The 7,522-nt window shown below is 38.7% G+C and overlaps 1 non-coding gene across 1 annotated transcript; it reads right to left on the bottom strand.

The window, feature by feature from the left end:
* Positions 1–4,250: 4,250 nt before the first annotated feature.
* LOC133071516 (U6 spliceosomal RNA) lies at positions 4,251–4,357 on the bottom strand. The gene has a single exon (XR_009696459.1). It is a non-coding gene; the product is annotated as a U6 spliceosomal RNA (small nuclear RNA).
* Positions 4,358–7,522: the final 3,165 nt, after the last annotated feature.

Here is a 7,522-nt window from a genome sequence, read left to right as displayed (position 1 = left end):
CAAAGTGTGACATGGGATAATTAGAAGTATGAATATTGGTAGGGTGTGTGATGATATTAATGGCTTACTATTAATTTTAATTTATTAAAATTAACAATTTTTATTAATTATTAATAACTATTAATACTTGATTTGTGGGGTATGATTATGAGATTGCAAGTATGTTTTTTATATGTCTGCTCAATAATCTCCAATTTCTTCTTATCTCCTTCCACATTAAAAACTACAACTCTTATAATGGTGTCATAAAACCTTTACACACTGGCACAATTTACCTGTCACTTTATCTCTTATCACTCTTCCTCTTAGCTAAGAGCTAAATGAAAGTAAGAGAACAGTTCAGAGTGTGGTGGAAGCTGCAGTCAATAGAAACAATGATAAACTAGAAGTAGTATAAAATGAAATGGTCCTTTCATTCTACCAACATTTCTAAGCTACTCTTCAACTTTCAGTACAGAAGCACTTATAAAAGTTTTTTTCTTAAAATAAAATCACAGCTCAAATTTAAGTTGTTTTCAAAATTAAATAAAGAGTGAAGAGGACATCAAGAAGATGATATGCTCAGGTATATTAAAGGGAAAGGGCTTCTCAGGTAGCTCAGCTGGTAAAGAATCTGCGTGCAATGCAGGAGACTCCAGTTCGATTCCTGGGTCGGGAAGTTCCCCTGGAGAAGGAATAGGCTATCCACTCCAGTATTTTTGGGCTTCTATGGTAGCTCAGACAGTAAAGAATCTGCCTGCAATGTGGGAGACCTAGGTTTGATCCCTGGGTTGGGAAGATCCCCTGGAGGAGGGCATGGCAACCCATTCCAGTGTTCTTGTCTGGAGAATCCCCATGGACAGAGGAGCCTGCAGTCCATGAGGTCACAAAGAGTCAGACACGACTGAGCGACTAAGCACACAAACTGTAGAAACAGCAGATTATACAGAAACAAAGTCTTGTGTCTAAAAGGATGCTCTTAAAGGCACATTACTAATCCTCATGGAGGCTACACGCTGTCCCCTGAATACTGAAGAGCACGGTCCTGGATTTAATCACCACCTGAACAGCAAGTATGACAGCTTCTAGCGCAGGTGAGTGAAGCTCTGCTCTCCCAAGTCGGTGCCAGGAGACTGCCCGTTCCTCCATGCCAAGCCTGGAGCTGCATGTTTAACTGTTTGTGAGCCCCATCATATCATGAAAGACACAAACTGGCCCTTGTCCACAAGGCAAACACAAGAGTGGCTAGGCCTCCCCACTGACGGTCAGGTGCAGCCTGTGTGACCTGGTAAGAATTCATAATTACATTTGACGGGCAGAGTTGCTAATAGAGATGAAGGTCACAGGAAAAGCACTATTATACCCGTAAGCCTTTTCTAAACAACCAACCAGAAAGACAAGTCCAGGAACTAGCTGTGGGCTGCCCATTGACGCAGGATCCTGGGAGCCAGAGTGTAAAATGATATGCAAGTCTGTGGCTGTGTCAGCAGTTAGACGCCGTGAGGACTGTATTACTGCCATCACAAGAAGTGCGTGTGTGTGTGTATTTACACACGCAGGCACACACATACGTGCAGTGAGGGAGATTTGAGTCTCATAGCTGTTGTCCAGGCTTCTTCTTCAGTGATGGTATGTTTCTAGGTGGGATTTTCTTAAGATTGAGTACACACTTATCAACTCTGCCGGCTCCTCCTCTCCCCTACCCATCCCACCCCTACTGCAGCTGGATCACCTGACAGATGAAGGATTTGCTTAGTTGCAAAGTAAACACTGCTCCAGGCTTTGGGCCTGCAAGTTATTAATTCTGTGATCCCACCTGCCTTTGACTCTAGTGTTGGTGAAGCCGGTGCCACCAGCACCCTCAAGTAGGGTTACCAGGGTCAGAGCTCAGTACACCTGCATAGACAGAGTGGCTCTCTTCATCTCTTTCTACAACTGAGGTTGAGACCCAAGATACAACCATCAAGGAAGAGCAGGTCTCTGCAGAGTGTAGAGGTTTGAGAGCAAGACAGCCTGGAGCCAAACTCCCTGGGTTCAGATCCTAGTTTCGCCACTGACCAGCTGTGTGGCCTGGAATAGTTTATCTCTGTGCATCCTTTTCCTAATCTGCAAGTGGGGTCCAGGTAGCACCTTCTTCAGAGGATTGTTAGAAGAATTTAATTATACTTGGCTCTCTGTATCCATGGGTTCTGCATCCACAGAGTCAACCAACCATGGACCAAGAATATTCAGGAAAAAAAATTCTAGAATTTTCCAAAAAGCAAAACTTGAATTTGCCATGCACTGTCAACTATTTGGGCTTCCCAAGTAGTTGGCTCAGTGGTAAAGTATCCGCCTGCCAATGCAGGAGACACAGGAGACATGGGTTCAATCCCTGGGAAGCAAAGATCCCCTGAAGTAGGCCTGGGAGGTTACATGTAGTCCATGGGGTCACAAAGAGTCTGACAGACTGACTGAGTGCCCTCTCATGCCAACTATTTACATAGCATTTACACTGTATTTACAACTATTTACATTGTATTTACAGCTATCTATATATCATTAACATTGTATTAGAGTATTATAAGCAATTTAGAGATACAGGAGGATGTGTGAAGTTTATATGCAAATATTACACCATTTTATACAAGGGGCATGAGAGTCCATGGATTTTGGTATACTTGGGGTTCTGGAACCATTCTCCCATGGATACCTGAAGACAACTGTGGTTAACATACCTGAAGGACTTAGAAAGTACCTGGTACAAAGTCAGACTAATTTATGACTTAGGTAATTAAGTTAGGTAATTAAATAAGGTAACTAAGATCATGGCATCCGGTCCCATCACTTCATAGCAAATAGATGTGGAGACAGTGGCTGATTTTATTTTTCTGGGCTCCAAAATCACTGCAGATGGTGATTGCAGCCATGAAATTAAAAGATGCTTACTCCTTAGAAGGAAAGTTATGACCAACCCAGACAGCATATTGAAAAGCAGAGACATTACTTTATCAGCAAAGGTCCGTCTAGTTAAGGTTATGATTTTTCCAGTAGTCATGTATGGATGTGAGAGTTGGACCATAAAGAAAACTGCACCGAAGAATTGATGCTTTTCATCTGTGGTGTTGGAGAAGACTCTTGAGAGTCCCTTGGACTGCAAGGAGATCCAACCAGTCCATCCCAAAGGAGATCAGTCCTGGGTGTTCATTGGTGGGACTGATGTTGAAGCTGAAACTCCAGTACTTTGGCCACCTGATGTGAAGAGCTGACTCATTTGAGAAGACCCTGATTCTGGGAAAGATTGAGGGCAGGAGGAGAAGGGGACAACAGAGGATGAGATGGGTGGATGGCATCACTGACTCAATGGACATGGGTTTGAGTGAACTCCAGGAGTTGGTGATGGACAGGGAGGCCTGGCATGCTGTGGTTCATGGGGTCGCAAAGAGTTGGACATGACTGAACGACTGAACTGAACTGAAATAAGGTAATTGAGGCAAAGTAAATGTGTGAGCAGATAACCTTGGGGAGAAAATAGCACAGTGGAAATAACACTGGACTTGGCTTTAGGGGTGAGGGCTGGTGTTTCCTGGCTTCCCCATAAACCAGCCAATATCTTAGATAAATCACTGAAAGTCTTTAGGCCTTATTTTTTGCAACTTGGTTAGTTTGGCAATAACCAATCTCTTTCTAAGATGGCGATAAAAGATCATGAGATGCTAGACACAGCAACATTTTGTAAAAAAAGTGTTCTATAAGTGTTGGGGGTACATCACCTATATTTCTTTTCCCTATTGATATAATTCTCATACAACTCACTCATGTAACATGTACAATTCAGAAGTTGTTATTAACTTCGTAGAGTTGTACACATTCATCACCAAAACCAATTTTAGAATACTCTTAACATCCCCAAATAGAAAACCAATATTCTTTAGCAGTCACTCCCCATTCTCACATCTCCCTCAGAGCTAGCAGCCACTAATCTACTTTCTGTCTTTAAATTTTTTTTTCTTTTTTTTTTTTTTAACATTTTTAAATTTTTTTTCTTTTTTTATTTTTTATTAGTTGGAGGCTAATTACTTTACAACATTTCAGTGGGTTTTGTCATACATTGATATGAATCAGCCATAGAGTTACACGTATTCCCCATCCCGATCCCCTCTCCCACCTTCCTCTCCACCCGATTCCTCTGGGTCTTCCCAGTGCACCAGGCCCGAGCATTTGTCTCATGCATCCCACCTGGGCTGCTGATCTGTTTCACCATAGATAATATACATGCTGTTCTTTCAAAATAAAATATGGAACGCTTCACGAATTTGCATGTTATCCTTGCGCAGGGGCCATGCTAATCTTCTCTGTACCGTTCCAATTTTAGTATATGTGCTGCCGAAGTGAGCACTCTGTCTTTAAATTTAACTATTCTGGAAATGTCATGCAAATGGGATCATACAATGCATGGTCTTTTGTGAGAGGGTTCTTTTGTTTTTTATTTTTTGGCTGCACTGTGGCTTGCCAGATCTTAGTTACCTAACCAGGGATTGAACCCAAGCCTTGGCAGTTAAAGTGCAGAGTCCTAACCTTGGGACCACCAGGGAATTCTCTGTGATGGGGTTCTTCGATGGAGGATAATGTTTGCAAGGTTCATTCATGTTGGATCAATACTTTATATTGGAATCCTTTATATTACTGAATATTTTACTCAGTGGTATAGGTACACTACATTTTATTACTCACTCATCAGTTGATGAGCACTTGGGTTGTTTCTACTTTTGGCTGTTATGAATAATGCTGCTACGAACATTCATGTACGAGTTTTTGTGTGGGTGTATGTTTTCAGTTCTCTTGAATATATATATGTAGAAGTGGGCTCACTGAATCATAAGATTAATACCATTTTTAACCTTTTGAGGAACTGTCAAAGTATTTTCCAAAGAGCCTGTACCAACATTGCCATCAGCAGTGAAGTGTGTTAGTAGCTCAGTCGTGTCTGATTCTTTGCAACCCCATGGAATGTAGCCTGCCAGCCTCCTCTGTCCATGGGATTCTCCAGGCAGGAATACTGGAGTGGGTTTCCATTCCCTTCTCCAGGGGATTTTCCTGACTGAGGGATTGAACCCAGGTCTCTCACATTGCAGGCAGATTCTTTACCATCTGAGCCACCAGGGAAACCAGCAGTGAAAAGAGTTTCAATTTCTCACATCTTTGACAACACTTGTTATTTATTTATTTATTTTTATTATAGCCATTCTAATGGGTGTGAAATGTTATCTCACTGTGGTTTTGATCTGTAGTACCCCAATGGCTAATTGAGCATCTTTTCATGTGTTTATTGGCTATTTACATAGCCAGGTCCCTTGGCCATTTTTAATTGAGTAATTTGTCTTTATATCTTTGTGATTGGAGTTCTTTAGGTATTCTAGACACAAATCCTGTATTAGATACATGACTTGAAAAGATTTTTTCTTAGTTGATAGGCTGTCTTTGCACTTTCTTGATGGTACTCTTTGAAGCATAACAATTTTTAATTTTTATGAAATCAAGTTAATCTGTTTTTTCTTTCTTGTTTGTGCTTTTCGTGACATAGCTAAGAAACCACTGCCTAGCGTAAGGTCATGAAGATTTGCTCCTATGTTTTCTTCTAAGTTACAGTTCTTATGTGACATCTTTGATCTAGTCTGAGTTAATTTTTGTGTATGGTGTGAAGGAGTCCAACTACATTCTTTCACATATGGATATTCAGCTGTCCAGTACCATTGACTGAAAAAGCAATTCTTTCTCCTTGAATTGTTTTGACACCCTTGTCAAATATAAATTGATATAAATGTAACAGCTTATTTCTAGTCTCCATTGATCGGTGAGTCGATCCTCATGTCATTATCACACCATCTTGTTTTTTAATCAGACACCTGTTTTTAAATCAGGAGGTGTGAGTCCTCCAACTTTGTTCCTTTTCAAGAGTGTTTGAGCTATTGTGTTCCTTGATTTCCCACATAAAATTTTAAAATCAGTTTCTTAATTTCTGCAAAAGGAAGCTGGCTGGGATTTTAACAAGGATTACATTGAATCTCTAGATCAATTTGGAGATCACAGCTGTTTTAACAATGTTAAGTCTTCTGGTACATGAATATAGGATGTCTTTCCACTGACTTAGATCCTCTTCAACTTCTTTCAACAATGTCTTATAATTGTAATATTCTAAGTTTTGCACTTCTTTTGTTCAACTTATCTCCAAATGTTTTATTATTTTGATGTTTTTGCAAATGGAATTGTTTTCTTAATTTCACTTTCAGATTACTCAATGTAGGATTATAGAAGTAAAACAAAATTTTGTATATTAATCTTGTATCCTATCATATTAGTAAACTCATTTAGTAGTTCTACTAATAGAATTAACTAATTCTATTTTTTAACTAATAGAAATTAACTATTAGTTAATTAATTCTATTAGTTAATAGAATTAACTAATTCTATTTTTCTATTTTAAGTGAATTCTTTGAGATTTTCCAGGTTCAAAAGCATGCCACCTGTGAATAAGAGTTTTTATTTTTCCTTTCCAATCTGGATGCCTTTTTTTTTTTTTTTAATTTCCTCATTGCTCTGGTTGTTAGAATAGAAGTGGTGAGAACAGACATCTTTGGCTTGTTCCTTATCATAGAGAAAACCATTCAGTTTTCCATCACTAAGTATTATGCTAACTGTGGATTTTTCATAGACATGCTTTTTCCAAATTGAGCAAGTTCTACTCCTAGTTTTAGTTTTGTTTTCTCTTATGATGAGGTGTATTGGATTTTGCCAGTCACTTTTCTGCATCTATTGAAATGAACATGTGGCTATTGTCTTTATTCTATTGATACAGTATATAGTATTAACTGATTTTTCTTTCTTGTGTTAACCAACTTTGCGTTTCTGGTAAATCCTACTTGGTCATGGTATAAAATCCTGTTAGATGTTACTGGACTTGGTTTTCTAGTACTTTGTTGCAAACTTTGTGTCTATATTCACTTAGTTTCAGTGTGGTTAAAGAATATACTTTGTACTATTTCAGTTCTTTTAAATATACTCAGGCTTGGTTATTGGCCTAATATCTGATATATTCTGGAGAATTTTATATGTGCACTTGAGAAGAATGTGTATTCAGCTTTTGTTGAGTAGACTGCTTTATAGAAACCTAGTTTGTGTAAGTGTTGTTCAGTTCTTATTTTTCTGTGTTGATATTTTCCCTAGTAATTCTACTATTGAAAGTGGAATTTGTAAGTCTCCAACTTTTACTGCTAAATTGTCTATTTCTCACGTTGATTGTGCTGGGTTTTGGTTTATTTATTTGGGGCTCTGTTGTGTGTTTGTGTTTATAACTGTTATATCTTCTTTGATGGGTTAATCTTTTTACTGTTATAAAACATCCCTTTCATCTCTAGTAATTTTTTAGCTTCAATATCTTTTTGTATGATATGAGTAAGGCCACTTCTGCTTTCTTCTGACAGTGGTTTGCATGATACATCTTTTCCATCCCTTTAAGTCAAGTCTTTGAATTTATAGTATGTTGAATAGATAACATACAGTTGGA

This window comes from Dama dama, chromosome 16, assembly GCF_033118175.1.
Source record: "Dama dama isolate Ldn47 chromosome 16, ASM3311817v1, whole genome shotgun sequence".
NCBI lineage: Eukaryota > Metazoa > Chordata > Mammalia > Artiodactyla > Cervidae > Dama > Dama dama.
The sequence above is the reverse complement of the archived record's forward strand: the minus strand, read 5'-3'. Positions and strand labels throughout refer to the sequence as shown.